The sequence below is a fragment of the Anneissia japonica genome, unplaced genomic scaffold (genome assembly GCF_011630105.1).
Source record: "Anneissia japonica isolate Jap-2015-1 unplaced genomic scaffold, ASM1163010v1 scaffold1467_len401143_cov160, whole genome shotgun sequence".
NCBI classification, from domain to species: Eukaryota; Metazoa; Echinodermata; class Crinoidea; order Comatulida; family Comatulidae; genus Anneissia; species Anneissia japonica.
The window spans coordinates 212,309-229,992 of NW_022758991.1; the positions used below are offsets into that span (position 1 = coordinate 212,309).

The window sequence follows — 17,684 nt, forward strand, 5'->3', positions numbered from 1 at the left end:
GTCGTAGATGAGTAATGTTTGCCAGTAGAAGAAAATGCATGAAGATTTGTTTTTAGGCGATAACTCATTAGGAATAAGAATAATGCTATGTTTTACATGTTATTGTAATTTATTCAATTTTCCAGCACCTGTGGCTATCCAAACTGAAATACAAATTTAAATACAGCATGAGGAGGGATGTGGACATCAGGTCTCGTCTCAAACGGAAGAGAAAGCATACGCCAGTGCCCAAAAATTCCAGTAAAGTAGTAAAATATCCACCAGTCTGCAGGATGAAAAATTATCTGCCCATTCGTGAATGTTCAGAAGATGACCAGACCATAAAAGAGCATGTTGAGTTGCTTAAGATAGACCGCTGAAAAAAGAGGCCAAGCTATGATGACGTACTGTAACTGTGCGAATGAAAACTAACGTTTCCGGATAAGAGAGACATGATTGTCTATTGCAGATTTCCAAACATAGGGAGTGTAACAGGTGGATTACCCATGGCTCTTCAAAGATGATCCTGATGAGTTGTGTACAGTCTGTCTCTTATACACATCTACTTTATACAGTCAATAAAGTGCGCCCTCTCTAATGAGATTAGTTTTTGTACTTCGCATCTCGCACAATGCGGTCGTTCGGTTAGGCTGAGATATGTTTGTTTAAGTGTCAAAATCTCAGTCAGAATCAGTTTTTTAACAAATTTGAAATAATTCTTATGAAATATTATATTTCACAAGTGTCAATACTAGCAACGGAATATATCATGTCGGCCTTTTTTATGTGTGATAACAGAACCTAAATCGAGGTAAGGCTAGGCCTAGCCTAGCAGCATTGGATAGGCTAATGTTTTCGGCGCCTACGATATTTCTTCTCACGACCTATCGCAAAATCAACATGAAAAATTCATCCGCATTTATTTTTTGTGTGGAACACAAAAAATCAAATTTCAGTCTTATTTTACATATTTTTCATTCTTAGGAATGTCTAAATTCATTTAAACTAGCAATTCCGTATTATATTTATAAATCTTTATAACATTATACAAAAATTAAATTTTTCTTAAAAACTGAAATTTTGCCGGGAATGGGGCTTTAACTACAAAAAATAGCATAATCATTATGGTTAATTTAACTACAAAAAATAGCATAATCATTATGGTTAATTTAACTACAAAAAAAAAATCAGTCACCAGTGTCAATACTATTTTACAAACAATTTAACAAATTAATTTGTAATAATTAACTGTACTTCTAGTATACTAATGCAGTATTTCATGGCATACAAGTCACGTTTTGTATGTTTCTTCGACATATTTTTTCTTCGATATTTTTTTAAATCATTGGTTTTTGTGGTTAGCACCATAAATTGTAACACTTTTCTATAATTTTAATATAAAGTGGGTAACTAGGTGAATATAATAAAGGATGAAATGTAACGTCAGTTACCATGGAATTGCCTAATATATAGCATATGATGTAATTAGAAAAACAAAATACTGTAGTGGTGGTTTGTAGCACCCATTAAATTGAATGATTAAATCACTTCATTGCAATATTTTCATGTCATGGGTGTATGCAGGGGTGTCGGGAAGGTCGTACCACCCCCCAAAATTTTCAAAGATCCACATTTTTTCCAGACAGTTTTTTCTAGGGCCTTTTCACAATGACATAAATAAAAAATCATTGATGAGGTACCAGCAATGAGTCCAAAAACCTTGCCAATTGTGCGACATACTGTAATCTATCTCAATTGCATAAATTTTGAAACTGAGCCTGCCATCTGCTTCAAGCAAATTGTATTGATATTTTAATCACATTTTGCTGTTATTTCATTGTGAAAAGGTCCAAAAAATTATGATCACGACCCTCCCAGAAAAATCCTTGATACACCCCTGCATGTATTAGGAAGTTATTAAAATTTCACTAGTTCATACTTATAGTTAACTTTTTCCTAATACTTATTGTCGATGGAGGGCAACCCAGATACTCAACATGAAATCCAAAATTTCTAATTAAACACACACACACACACACAAAAATTAAAATCATACATCTTAAACAAAATTTTGAAGGAAATGAAACTTCAGAAAATAATAGTGTAGAAAGTGCTACATATTAAAAAGTCTATTGACTGAAAGTAGATAAACTTGATTTCAAGTAAACAGCTTTAAGTTATTTGTGAGTACATTGTTTACTGGAATTAACTACAAAATAATGTTAAATAATTGTTTGTTAACCATTCCCAGAACTATACATTTAGGACATGATTGACTGATAGCAAGCTATACGTTTAATTATTACTGTGAACAAAAAAGTGTTTTTTAGTCCAACATACATGAAATGTCATCAAATACACATTTAACAAATACTAATGTTATTTTGGAGAGTTTGCGGTATTCTGTCAGTGCTGGGGAACACTCAAAAGTTCACGCACAGTTGAATCCATCTTTTCATTTTCCCTTTCATAAATTTAAGTCTGCTGCAAAAAAAAAAACACAAGTGAGCATGATAGGTACATAAAAAGAAAATGACAATAACATAATAACAATCCTTACTTGCAAATAAAACAATAAACATAAATTAAGCCTACAAAAAATTAATTTGCAGTAGTACTAGTAATACTCTGGACTAGCATTGTTTTAGTTACCATATGAGAGTTTCCTGTGTTAAAAACATGGTTTACTATACTATACTTCTTTATAAAACATAACTTGTACTTTATAATAAGAAAAATCTGAATATTATCGGTACCTGGAACAGTAACACATAAGTACTGTACTATGTTACTGCACTGTAATGCATATGCCTATTTTAAGACACTACTTAGACAGGCTTTTCCTGTTCCATCTTAATTTCAAAGGTCAAAAATATTTTGCATTTTTTTTTCCAATCATATAGTGGTGTAAACTAGTCTTTTAAGAACATTTTGCTGGAAAAACATTTTAGATACGAAGCCCTGTTATAGAGTTAAGATATTTTAAATAAAATGATATCAGAAAATCAGCCCAAAAGCTTATCTTATTCCTGTTGGTTACGCACCGCTGTTTCGAAATATTTGTCATCACTTCAAAATGTATACTGACAATTCGTGGAAAATGGCCTCTCCTCCTATGCCTAGACCTACTACTACTAGAGCTAACTAGGCTAGGCCTACTACCTAGGCCTAGAAGAGTACTATTTATAATATTATTTATACCCACGGATCACCTTATCCAGGCATTACTGCTAGGCCCCTACTATAATACTTAGCACACAGGCATTCGTGCAAAGCATAAACCTGCTGAAAGTCTCATCATTGGTTAGAATAACTCTAAACGCTTTGCCTAGCATTTCAAATAGTTCAAATGTTCCCAAATTCTTTTCAAAACACACCCTGCAAACTTCTTTTCAAGAAATTCATCGACATTCTTCAGCAATGTACCAAATGATCATCACTCTGCAGCCCTCAAAGTCGATCAGTACTTTAAGGAGGGTCGCAGTTCAAAACGGCAATAAACTTTTATGACATTATTATTATTATTATTACTGTATTGTTTCATTATTATTATTTGTAATTAATGTCATTATACCATCATTTTGTCTCAATTTAAATTTTTTAATTATTTGAATGTCTACAGCTTTTATATTGTGTTTTGACCAATACTATTATTATGTAAAAAATTAAAATCCAATTCGGCTTTGTTCAAACGAAGAGTAATCTTTTCAGATTTTCTTAATAAAGAAACTGGTAATCTTCTTGAACTGAAATCCTTGATAATAGAACCAAATGGACGTAAGTTGACAAAAAATACAACGCATTTTAAAAATACCACAAAAGATTTAATAGAAGACATGTTTCGGGTTACCCTCAACCCATCATCAGTTAACAAAAAACACAACAGAAATGAACCAAATACTTTCCATGTAGACTATATGTATATAGGTAATTATTATGCTGAATGTTAAATAGATAGATTGATTTGTTTGGCAATAAGTTTGACCAACTATAGTAACTCTGAAATCTGGACTAAATGTAGCTAATTATTATTCTGAATATATAATTGAATACCGTGATTTGTTTAACCAAAGGTTAGTAAAGCAATAGTAAGTTTGTAATATGGACCAAGTGTAGCTAATTATAATATGTAGAATATATAATCAGGTACATTGATTATTTTGACAAAAGGTTGTGAAGCTATAGTTAAATGCAAGGTAACAAGTGCTTGCATAGTAACTATTGCTTACGTTTATATTTAAATAAGCTTTAAGTTAACATGTTTAATTTGCAAATTAAGATCAGGATTGTTTCATTTTATGTTTATTTATTTATTTATTTATTTATTTATTTATTTAGGCACACACTACATGTGCCAAGGATTGTCAATAGCGAATATATCACTGTCGTACTTGTAGGTGACAATCCCCTACACAAGACAAACATACACACACGATGCTTTACATAAACTAAATCTCAATATGAGATTTAGGGAGTGGAGTTGTTTTGGTCGTGAGAAAAAAATCCTGCAACTGGCAGGAATTGAACCCAGGACCCTGGGATTGGAAGGCAAGCATCTTAACCACCAAGCTATTAACGCTTAACGATATAAATAGGCCTACACATGAACTCCACTTTGGGATTCTTTGATTTTCAATTTGATTTCATTGTTATCAATATCCAGTATAGAGAAACATTTCTTATCAGACAAGCTTTTACATTTTCTGTTTGCGTTAAGGTGTTTAAGAACGCAGTGCTGAGTTCACCCGGAGACGATAATGCCTAAGCCCGATAAATGTACGATGCCAGCCAGTAAGGTACCGGTCACAACTACAGTTAGTAAGTCTACGCTTAACGATATAAATAGGCCTAAACATGAAGTACCCAATGCTACCTGCCTGGGTAGCGTGAACAATGAGAATTACGTAACATCCAGACAAAAGGATCTTATCTTACCAAGCGTGAAACCGATCTTTGTTAAAGACGACGATGTACGTAAAGAAAACAATGGCTTTCTGACTGAGGAAAAGATTTACTTCGCCCTGTGTGATCTCATTAGTGGTGAGAGCTTAATCGGAATACAGAAAGTAAAGAACCTGTGGAGAATCTATCTAGATAGCCATGAGGACAGAGTAAAAATTATTTTTGCTGGGATTAACATAAATTCAAGAAACGTAACAGTGTATGACACGAATCCATATTTGCCTTCGCACAATGGTATACGTGTTCTTATAAAATACGTTCCAATCTCAATACACAATGATGAAATTAAACTTTGCCTTACACAACTAGGCTGCAAACTAATCGGGGATATCCAATATGTCAAGTTTAGAATTAATGGAAAGCTATCTAGATTTGTTAATGGCGACAGAGCTGCCATAGTTGAACCGTTCAGAGGTGGCCTACCGCGATTCACAAAAATAAATGGATTCAGCGCCAGACTGTTCCATAGAGATCAACTAGACATGCATAACAAATGCTTCTCTTGCAACGAAGCAGGCCATAGAGCAAATAAATGCCCTAAAAAGGTGCAATTTACATGCCATAAATGCGGAAACAAGGGGCACACTGCGAGATTTTGTAAAGAACTCTCACAAAAAATCAATGAAGATCTTGCAAATCCAGCAAAAGACAAGCTCAATGACCACACCGCGGCTTCAAATCCGATAAAACCCACATTGCAAGACATGTTTACATCCGAGCAAAGCAGATCGGATGATCTTTTTCGGCAGTCGGCGGGAGAAAAATTCATCCAAGACACGTGGTACAAAGTAGTTGCAAAAGGAAGACATGAAAAAGATGCCTCGACAGAGCGTCCGAGAGATCAAAGCGAAATAAGCGAAACAAATGACAGTAATTCCAGCTTTGATGGTATCACAGATAGTGAAGAACGAGATACGCACATTGAGGACGCAGACGCTCCAAGTGTTGGTCTTGCCTCAAATAATGTCCAAAGTAAAATAACTTCGTTCACTGGCTCGCATAGTGCCTCACGGCCGACAGTGTTCAGTGAAGAAGGTATCACGGCATCTAAGCGAGACTATGTAACTATCTCCGAGCCCCAAAAGACAAGAAACTTCAAAACCCTCGCCAAGTGCTGTAACAAAACCAAAGAAGTAGAGAAAGCGGGTGAGAAGTATATCTACATGAGTAATTAGTATCCTTCTTGTGTAATGTTTCTTAATCCCGTAGTTACAGTAACGCAATTTGTTTTTTTATTAGTTTCATTTTCGTCAAAGTTCATTACAGAGGTATGGAAAAACACAATAACGTAAACTTACACTGTCTGTCTCTAAATGTTAGGGGTTTACGAGTTAAACAAAAACAAAGGGCGATTTTTAAATGGGCAAAAGATAACTATGTAGACATTTTCCTTGTTCAAGAATCGCATTTTACGGATGATGTAACTAATAAATCTGACTTCCTTTGGGAAGGAGAATCGTTTCATAGCTATGGCACGTCTTTTAGCAGAGGCGTGTCTATTTGCATTAGGCAAGGCCTTGATTGTGAGTCGGTTAAAAAGGAAGTTGATGAACACGGCCGTTTTATTATATTACATATAAAAGTTAGTGGTGTTTCATACTTATTAGTGAATGTGTACGCCCCCAACGATTATAAGTCACGAAGTACCTTTTTTAGAATACACATCTAGATGTGTATAAGAGACAGATATAGGGGCATATTTGTTGTAGCGGTGGGTGGAGATATGAATTGTATACAAGATGAAACATTGGACCAAAAAGGGAGCAAAAAGAAACGGGATAATTCTGTATACACAGTCAAAAAGTTTATGAATATATTTAAATTAATTGATAGTTGGAGGGTCATGAACAAAGACAAAATCCAATTCACATGGCGTATAAAGTCAGCGAACTTATTCAAGAGGCTGGATTACTGGTTTGCCTCAAAATCACTACATGACGCAGGATACATTGCCTCATGTGATATTAGACCCGCTATTTTTACTGACCACCAGGCAGTTTCCATTAAAATAAGTGAAAGTGAGGATTCACGTGGTCCTGGTCCTGTCTCTTATACACATCTAGATGTGTATAAGAGACAGGCGTTCATGTTTTATACTGTATATACAACATATCAACAAATGTTTTTACTTCAGAGTCGGACTTTAAAGAAATAATTATAACAAGAAGAAAATAAAAACTGACCAATTAGATTAAAAAAGAAATTCAACTTACTCTCTTGACCTTAAATGGGGTTCTAACAACTCCATTGTATGTCCATACTTGTACGGTTTTACGGTTTTGGCAGCATCTCCACTTTTCTTTTCTTTAGTCTTTCTTTTATTGTTCATATCAGCATCCCTCAAATTTGTCCACTTTTCTGCATAACATCACCTGTAATATAATTTTATTTAAAGTTAGAAAGAGAGAAAATAACAGCCACCACCATCTTGGCAAGAAAATTCTAGGCCTTTTACAGAGGCTAAGCCAGGCCAGTATTAATTATTACCCGGGACAAAAGAATCACGTTCACTCCATCTGTCAGGGGTACAGCATTCATTGCCTCCTATTGCTCATGGTTATTAATATATCATTATTAAGCTAGGCCTATATGTGAAAACGTATTAAATATCGTTGTTTTACTAGTATAACTTAAGCCTTTAATCTAGGCTTAGCCAAGTATAACAAACTCAAAACTAGCCTAACCAGGCTACCTCCGCCCTATCTTTCTTTTTCCATTTTCTTTTTATTTAGGCCTAGGCCTATTTATTTATTTTTTTTTTGGCCTAAACGACTAGGCCTAGTAGTAGTGGGGCCCTAAGTTGCCTATCATCGATTACCTACCTGCTTGCTTTTGGCCGTAACTACCTTGTATGTTTTTATGCCTATTATTTTAGTGTAGAGCTAGGGCCAAGTCTGCCTAGGCCTATCCTAGGTTATTGCTGTAATGGCCTGACCCTACGACGCCTAGAATATAAGGCCTAGGTCTAGCCTAGGCTGGGCCTAGCACAACTATTATCAGGGATCAGTTTTCTGGTATAAAATGGCATTTTTCTCAACCAACAAAATAAACGCCTCATCATCGACGGAGATCGCGGTAGATTTTTGATGGAAACAATTCCACGCAGCTCTGAATATAGTGGCTCGCAAACAAGCCTTCTCATTGGTTGAACATTTTCGTTCGTGAATCGATTGCAAAAACGATACTTTTATCGTACATGATAAATCACCCAATACACCAGCTGTCTCGCTCTACAGAGCCAAAACTCCTGAAGTTTTGGCTCTGTAAAGGGTGACAGTGGCGTCCCATAGAACATGTTAACACTGTCTCTACTCTTTAGCCCTTCAACTCTAGAACATAAATGATTTAGGCAGGCTAGATGACCTTCGGCACATCGGGTCATTGTGAAGCGATGAACGTCGTCGACGATGACAGCGCGACGATGCGGTGGATAGTCTAGGGCCATCCAGGGCTAGCCTAGGCCTATACATTTTTGTACTTATGAAAGTATAATCTAATACCAGACAGACTCGGCATGGATATTCCCAGGTACTGTATATAGGCCTAGTTCTTGTTGAGAAGGATGGCCTAGGACCCCTAGGTTAGGCCTAAGGCTTCTACTACTACTACTACTACTAGCCTAGGCCTATAGGCCCTGGCCAAGGCCCTGCTACAGGCTAGGCATACTACTACCTAGGCCTAGGTAGGGCCAAGCCCAACCATCCATGGTGGGGTTGTAGACTTAGGCCTAGAGCTAGAGCTAGGCCCTAGGCCTTAGTACTAGGCCTTAGGCCTAGGCCTAGTAGTAGATATGCATCTACCCTCCATCTATGAAAAGTCCCTCTCTGAGCCCCCTCTAAGTCATATGCCTAATTCAAATTCCTGGCTCTGCCACTGCTTCTAGGCCTAGTGGTGGTAGTAGTTATTTAATGAAATTAGTTAATGAAATTAATTATTAAAGTAATCTAGATGCTTTTAGTGTTTATTTTACTAAATAAAAAATTGTCGCTGACAAAAAATGTTATTTTTGACTAATAAACTTGTAGGACTATCATTTCATTGTTCTGTAATATCAATTTTAAATACAAATAGGCCTTCAGAAACTTTAAAAGATTATTATTATTATTACTATTATTATTGTATTATTATTATTATTATTCTTCTTCTCATTGCATAATCCCCAAAGGGGCAAGCAACAACTGTACAGACTCTCAAATTCAGAAAATAAATAAATATAAATAGCATAAGAAAAATTATTTCAGTTTTAGTTTTATTTTATTTTTTGCTTTACGGGCGAAAACTATCCCATATATCCCTGTTTGCTGAAGCTCTGATCATGTCATTAATGGTCGTATTATACTGCTCTATTTTAGATTTTAGTTTTGATACACATAACACAACTTCTTCGAGACTGATTTCTGGCTCTAATATTGTTTCTGGAAGGTCATTTAAGTCAACATATGTTTCGGTTGGTAATGATGCGAATTTATCTTCGAGAAAGGTAGCCCATGATTCTAACTGTTGCTGTGTGCTAGTTATGGGATTTCCTTGGAGATCCTTTGAGGGCTGGCAGAATGTGTTGCTCTTTCCCGTTGATGAAATTTTCTTTATCAACCGATATACTTCTTTATAATTTCCAACTGACGCTGAAGTTTCCATGTCACTGATTATGTCGTTGATATAATTTCTATAGTCATTTCTTGTTGATCTACTGATCTGTTTGTGCACTGTCTCTTATACACATCTAGATGTGTATAAGAGACAGTGTGGGACCCATATGATTTAGCCCACACCCTTCAACTCTAGAACATAAATGATTTAGGCAGGCTAGATGACCTTCGGCACATCGGGTCATTGTGAAGCGATGAACGTCGTCGACGATGACAGCGCGACGATGCGGTGGATAGTCTAGGGCCATCCAGGGCTAGCCTAGGCCTATACAATTTTGTACTTATGAAAGTATAATCTAATACCAGACAGACTCGGCATGGATATTCCCAGGTACTGTATATAGGCCTAGTTCTTGTTGAGAAGGATGGCCTAGGACCCCTAGGCTAGGCCTAGGGCTTCTACTACTACTACTACTACTACTACTACTACTACTACTACTACTAGCCTAGGCCTATAGGCCCTGGCCAAGGCCCTGCTACAGGCTAGGCATACTACTACCTAGGCCTAGGTAGGGCCAAGCCCAACCATCCATGGTGGGGCTGTAGACTTAGGCCTAGAGCTAGAGCTAGGCCCTAGGCCTTAGTACTAGGCCTTAGGCCTAGGCCTAGTAGTAGATATGCATCTACCCTCCATCTATGAAAAGTCCCTCTCTGAGCCCCCTCTAAGTCCTAGGCCTAATTCAAATTCCTGGCTCTGCCACTGCTTCTAGGCCTAGTGGTGGTAGTAGTAGGGGCTACAACAAGTGACCTAGGTCTAGACTAGGCCTAACTACTAGCCCTTCCCATAATACACAGGGTGATTAAGAATGTCTTTGTTGGCTCTAGACCTTAGTCTATAGTATAATACTTTACCTAACGCCCACTACTACTACTCCAACAAGGTGTTTTAATTTGTTTTGTCCTGAATCATGTTCTTTGTGCGAAATGACCTGATATATATTGAGTTGAAACAACCAATTTTAAATCTTTATACTTTTTTTAAATATTTGATCTGAATAGGTCTTATGCCCATTACCTGGCTCATAATATTTTTATGAAAGTTTTAATTTTAAAATTCATATCTGACATATATTTTTATATTATAGTTTCATTAACCTTATTGAAAAACTGAACATTTTTATTTGATTATAAATATAACTAAGCAGTGGCGGATCCAGGGGGTTCAAGTGGTTCGGACGAACCCAGCTCGCTCTGTGAAGAAACGTAACAAATTACTACTGGGTCCTGGCTTACAAAATGCATGCCAACCTTACCTACCAAGGCATAGGTTGGCAGATCGGAAAATCTAGGCTTATCCCACCTACTGTAGCATTCAAAAAAAATACAATCAAAAACACTTAAAAAATTAGGCCTAATAACAATATATTGACTATACCGTACTCGTGCGAATAAGCGCCCCGTTTGAATAAGCACCCCTCTCAAATAAGTGCCTTCATATAGTGAAATTGTCATAAGTGCCCGTTTGAATAAGCCTCCTAATTTGAATAAGCGCCCCATATATGTGATTTTTTTCTTAGAAAGCCAATAATACAATCAATCCTGTAACTGGTTGGAATGATTTGAGCTGTGGAGTGGATTCACATTTACTTCTTATGACAATTTCAAAATGACCTCATTTTCTCGTCGACAGAGAGAGTAGGTGGTGGTAGGCCACCACCACCTACCATCATCAATTTTTATCTACTGCTTGCACTCTTGTCATGAGCCAACTCGCTGGTGGACGATTTTCAAACCTTATATAATCCTTTTCATTCAAAAAGCATCCTTTGAATTTTCCAAGTTCAATAAAAACCCCTCAATTTTCATATATTTCCATAGCGCCCCGTCAATTTACATTCCATTTTCATAAGCGCCCCGTTTGTGTAAGCACCCCTTAAAAATGCAAAATATTTTAAGCACCCAGACGCTTATTCGCGCAAGTACGGTACCTTTGATTTTTTTTCTATGGTACAGGCCTAAGAATGAGATAAAAATCATGGACCTTTTGAGAAGTGGTAAAGCCTTGAATTTTGAAGAATTTAAAGGTCATTAAAAAGACACTTTAGAAGTCGGAAAAGCTAATTTCTTGCAATCTAGGATTCAAAATTTTTCCAGGGGAGGACTCGGCTTTTTTGTAAACATTTTGAACCCACCTTTTTCTAATCCTGGATCCGCCCCTGCTAAGGGTATGAAATAGTTGATTAAATAAGTTGCTTACCAGTAATAAATAATTAATGAAATTAATTATTAAAGTAATCTAGATGTTTTTAGTGTTTATTTTACTAAATAAAAAATTGTCGCTGACAAAAAATGTTATTTTTGACTAATAAACTTGTAGGACTATTATTTCATTGTTCTGTAATATCAATTTTAAATACAAATAGGCCTTCAGAAACTTTAAAAGATTATTATTATTATTACTATTATTATTGTATTATTATTATTATTATTTTTATTATTATTATTATTTTACTTTTCTGTAAAAATATATCAATTTTAAACACAAATAGGCCTTCAGAAACTTTAAAAGATTATTATTGTATGATTATTATTATTATTGTTGTTATTGTTACTTTTTTTATTAATAAAAAGAATTTTACATTATTATTATTGGATATTAAAATTAAAATTTTTAATGTAGGCCTATTATTTATAACTAAGTAATATATTTTTGCAAATTATGTTTAATTATTTTATATTCAGGGATGTAGTTAGGGTGAACGGGGCCACCCACCCTTATAGTTTTCCACCCACCCTTATTAACCCACTTTCCATCCTTAAAATCCACTCTTATTATTTAGAGTTTACCAGTGCTATCACGCTCCCATCCTTAAAATGTCTACCACCCACCCTTAGTTTTCTACAGACAACCCTGTATATTGTATACATTATATTGCATCCCCCTTTCACAATAACATCATAATCATTTTTAGTGTGGTATAATTGCTCAGAGAGTCGCCAGACAGCACTTGCTAGGTGTAGTATTTAGTGGGCAGGCTGAGAGAGTATTCATTGAGGAATATTTGTAGTTCTAAATATACAGTTATTTCTTGTTTGTTTCTCCCCATAGAAATGTTGTCACATTTAAAGCCGTTTCATGAATGCTGTTTTGTAATGCTGTAAAGAATACAGGTGTCCTTAAGCTGGTAAAAGACTTCTGATTTGGAGTATCCATTGGTTTCTTCTTGTTTGAGAATGCCAGACGCTAAGCATACAGTAATATGTGGCAATTTTGGAATGAACTTTGACTGTAATTGAAAGTGGTCAATTAGAATGTTGCTGTTGTACTGAAGCTTTGACTGTAGTTGAAAATGGTCAATTAGAATGTTTCTGCTGTACTGAGAATTGAAATATTAAACTACAAGATGATATCCAAAATTCTTTGTTCAATTCAAATATAAAATTTTGATGGTACTCACAATATTTATTAGTGACGTTTCACCACTACACTAGTGGCTTCGTCAGACTGGCGACTCATACTATTCTTGTTGTTATTTGAAGAATACGCCAATGAGGGCTTAATGAGTTGTTCGTAGATGTTATTCAGTTTGTATTCGCCCTCGTCCTTGTTGAGAAGTGTCTTTTACTCCCTTCTCCGTATCCAAATGGACTCCTTAAGCCACCTTGTATATACGGAGAAGGGGAAAAAGACATGTATCAACAAGGACGAGGGCGCCTACAAACTGACATATTTTGAGTAGGCTTACTCTTTTTAAACTATTATTGAATTATCAGAATGAAAAAATAAATAAATGATTGCACATAAAGAAAATCGTCCAGTATATCACAATTCATGATCTACAAATAATTAATAATTTTTTATATATATATATATATACTTTTTTTAGTTATTGCTTTCTAAACCCTTCGATTTCAGCCTACAGGCTACCTGTTTTGTTGTTTTTATACTGTGAATAAATAAATAAATAAAATGCAATTATTTATAATAAAAGAGAAGTAAAAAAATAAAATCCAAATAATTATTCATAATCAGCAATTGTGTTGCTCTATATATCTAGAGACACAAAGTATTTTGAGGCGGAGAACATTATTTCCCCTTGTCATACAATATTGTATTACATACAAAATCCTTTCTTACTGTATTTTTATACTTGCTCTGTATTTGGTTGAATAGATATATAAACAATTGAATTAATAAATTATTATAATTACAGCAGAACCAATCCTTTGGGAAACTTATATCAAACTTGTATAAAAACAATTAGAGTAGTCACACAATAAGAAAATAAATTCTAGTCTATACCATACAGCGGTCTTCAGACCGTGATTTAAGTCATTCTACTGTTATAAAATAGTTGTAATTCAACTGAAACTCATTCTTACATCAATTGAAATACTGTATAATTATAAAGAATAATCATTGTATAACATGCCAAAACCTGGAGGGGACAATTTGACATTTTTGGTTTGTATCCTCTTAAAAGGGCACACCCCTATTAGGAACATTCCTATTAAGAGGACACTTTCTGATCCCAAATATTTCCCCTTATAGGGGTCTACAGTAAAACAATTAAGTAATTGTTATAGACAAACTATTATTATAGTATTTTTATGCCACTAATAATGTGCAATTTTCATTTTTTAAAGTTATCATTCTTTTAGCTGCAGGAGTTTGGAATCAAAACCTTTCATGTGAAGCGGATTTGATGTTTGACCTATAAACCTGGAATTTATTACAAACCTAAAATAAAAATTATCCACTTCATTTTTAGTATGTGGAGTAAAACTGTAGAATTTTGAATTTAACTTCTGTGTAGATAATGCAGGCTTATGCATTTCAGTAACAGGCTATGGGTGACTAAAAAATCCCTTTAAAAATGTTTCTGTTTGTTGTGGTTTCTAGTTCTAAATATACAATTCATACAATGTACAGCAATTATTTATTTTAATCGGAAATATTAGTATAGTGAAAAAGATTTTCGGGGACCAAGGTTTCTCTGCTGATTTGGTATTACTAGGGTATAAATTAAAAAAATGAGCGGGGGTGAGCCTCCTGAAAAAGGACGGAACATGTTTTTGGCGGCCATTTAAAAAATGGCCGCCAAAATCAAGAGAATGGCTCATAACTTTACTTCTACTCCATGAAAAAGGGTAAATATGGTGTCTAACTATATGTTATTAGGGTCACTGAATTCAATTAGACATGTTTCAAAAACCTAGGATGGCAGCCATTTTGAAATTCAAGATGGCTGCCATAGTAATCATTGAAAATCAAATATTCGAGTTTAATTCCACTTTATGTCATTGAAAAATGGTAAATATGATGTCTACTCATGTAATTAGGCTCTCTGAGTCCAATAAGAATAACTTCCATAAGCTAGGATGGCAGCCATTTTAAAATCTAAGATGGCCACCACATAAATTGTCAAAAATCAAATATTTTGATATATAATTGCATTTCTCCTCGCTCAAAAATGTGAAATTTGGGGTCTAATCATATGTTATTCACATCTTTGAGTCCAATGAACATAGTTTCAAAAACAAAGCATGTCAGCCATTTTGAAATTCAAGATGGCCGCCACAAAAATCGTCAAAAATAAAATATTTGGTATATAATTCCACTTGTCGATCAAAAGTTGTAACTTTGGTGAGAGTAACCTTAAATCTCTGGCCATATTCAATGCTAATGGTACATTTAGAAAATGCCAGAAATCAAAACTTGTCCACTGTATGGATACAAAAACCAATTCTGCAGATACAGAATACACTGCTATCATCGATATGGGCATGGTCATCAGAAAGGCAATCCCTAATAAAGAACAAAGGCTTTGTATTAATTCCAGACTACAGTAGAATGTGAAAAACAATGGTCTCGTTAAAAAATCATTCACTCAATGTGAGTTTGTATATCATGCTCTTTTAGAGGAGACATGCCACAGGACTCATCCAGAGAGATCCAAACAAAGCCAAAGCAACTTTAAAAGTACAAATCAAAACACTTGGTTTAAAGACCATGTAAAAACACTACTGTACAAGGTTGTTTTACAGTGATCTCCTTGGAGGAGTCCTGCCTACATTGGAAGAGAATAGTATACAACCTTCCACTTGGAAATTTATGGTGAACTCATTACCCAATATCCTTATAATCAAATAAATTTAAGAGACAGGGCAAGCCTACCTGCAATAGGTGTAATATACTACAAACCACATCCTAAACTAATGTAAATTCTCTTTAGAAGGCAGGTATACATGGCGACATAATAATAACTTACTTAGCTACATGAAAGCAATGATTAACCTACTTAGGTTTCCTTAATGTGCAAAATGCACCCAATGTTAATGTTGACGTCATTCCAACCGGATCTCTCAGTGTCCAATGTTCTGGTGTAACAGTATTAATTTGCGGATACCTGACATTCGTATATACTGGAACTCTCTTAAAAAGATGTCGATAATTGAACTAACTGTGCCAGTTGATCTTGGAATCAATGTTGCTCACATGAAAAAGACAACAAATATTGCTCATCAGTTGCTGACATTGAGAGATCCGGATGGAATGTCTTAATTGTCTCGAAACCTGAGAGGTTAAGCCTATATTGCTCATAGAAATATTGAAAATATCCAATAAACACATCCAATTTAAACTTTTTCGAAATAATCTATCTAAATTAAGCATTACTCCTTTAGCACTTTTCAGTGACTCTAAAAGCAATTAAACCTGGATTATCCACCTTTTCATTGACATTTTGTACTTGTCTTGTCTGCTGCATTGTCTTTTATTGAGGCAAAGCCTAAGCTTTTGTGAGGTTTTCCATTTGCTGAATAAATTGATTTTAAATAAATAACATTAATGTATTTTTTTTAATATATTTAATGTTATACAGTATATGCACTATATTTTCAAATATATACAAAGTTAGTTGTTCACTTGAAAGAAAAACCTCAAAGTTGACAATACTAGCAAGAAACTCGATGTTGGTTGTAGGCTTTTCTTAGATCTATTGGAATGTTTTTGCAGGGCTCCCATGTTCGCTCTGGATACCCAACCCACTTAATTAGATACTGAGTCTTGTTGAGTCTCTTCGTTCTTCCTTCAATAGCCTCAACCAAATACTCTGAAATATGAATATTAACTCTGTTATATTTAATGAATTTATAACATATTCAGTTTAAAAATAATGCAAGCCAACATACCTTGACCGCAGTTCCAGTTATGAACTTAATTTATGTTACTTAAATAATAATAAAAATATTCGTAATTTCTAAAAAAGAAGATACTATTTTTTAAATTGAATATTTATTTTTATTACATTTTTTATGCGTATTCTGCATTTCTAAAAAAGAAGATACCGTACTCGCGCGAATAAGCGCCCGGGCGCTTAAAATATTTTTTTCACTTTCTCAGTAATTTCGCAGTTATTTTATTACCAGCAGTTTACAAAAAATTGTCAAAAATGTTGTATTTTCAAGGATGTGGTGTACTGTAATTTATATTACACATACAACAAAATATAAATTTAAACCACTTCTTACCAGGATTCACATCTTCTATTTGTCCTGGTCCTGAAATTTCCGAAAAATTATTTAAAATATTTTGTTAACATTATGTATGATAATTTATACATGTAATTCTATTTGCAAAAATATACTGAATATTACAAATAAACTAAAGGGTAAATTTCAACCACTTACCAGTACAGGTATTGTCATCATCTTGACCTGAGCCTGAATTTCCAAACATATTAATAATATTAAGTTAACATCATAATATGTATGTGAATTTATACCTGTAATTTTAATTGCAAAATTATACTTTATATTACAAATAAACTAAAGAGTAAATTTGAACCAGTTCTTACCAATATTCACCTACTTGACCTGAGTCTGAATTTCCAAACATATGTAAAATATTTTGTTAACATAATATGTATGAGAACTTATACTTGTAATTTTAATTGCAAAAATATACTATTCGAACAAACTAAATTGTAAATTTGAACCTGTTCTTACAAATATTGTCATCACTTACTTGACTTAAGTCTGAAATTTCCAAACATATTAAAAATGTTTTAACATAATATGTATTAGTATATATATAATACCTGTAAATTTAATTGCATTACTTTATATTACAAATAAACTAAATTGTAAAAA

General features: G+C 34.4%; 1 protein-coding gene across 1 annotated transcript in view; it reads right to left on the reverse strand.

Annotated features, from left to right (window-relative positions):
* LOC117125473 (WD repeat-containing protein JIP5-like) overlaps positions 1–7,864 on the reverse strand; it is a 21,004-nt gene extending 13,140 nt beyond the window's left edge. The window contains exons 1-2 of the mRNA XM_033271970.1: positions 7,764–7,864; positions 7,155–7,313 (exon numbers count right to left, since the gene is read on the reverse strand). The gene's annotated coding sequence lies outside the window, so the exon portion shown is untranslated. The remainder of the gene's footprint in view (positions 1–7,154; positions 7,314–7,763) is intronic.
* Positions 7,865–17,684: the final 9,820 nt, after the last annotated feature.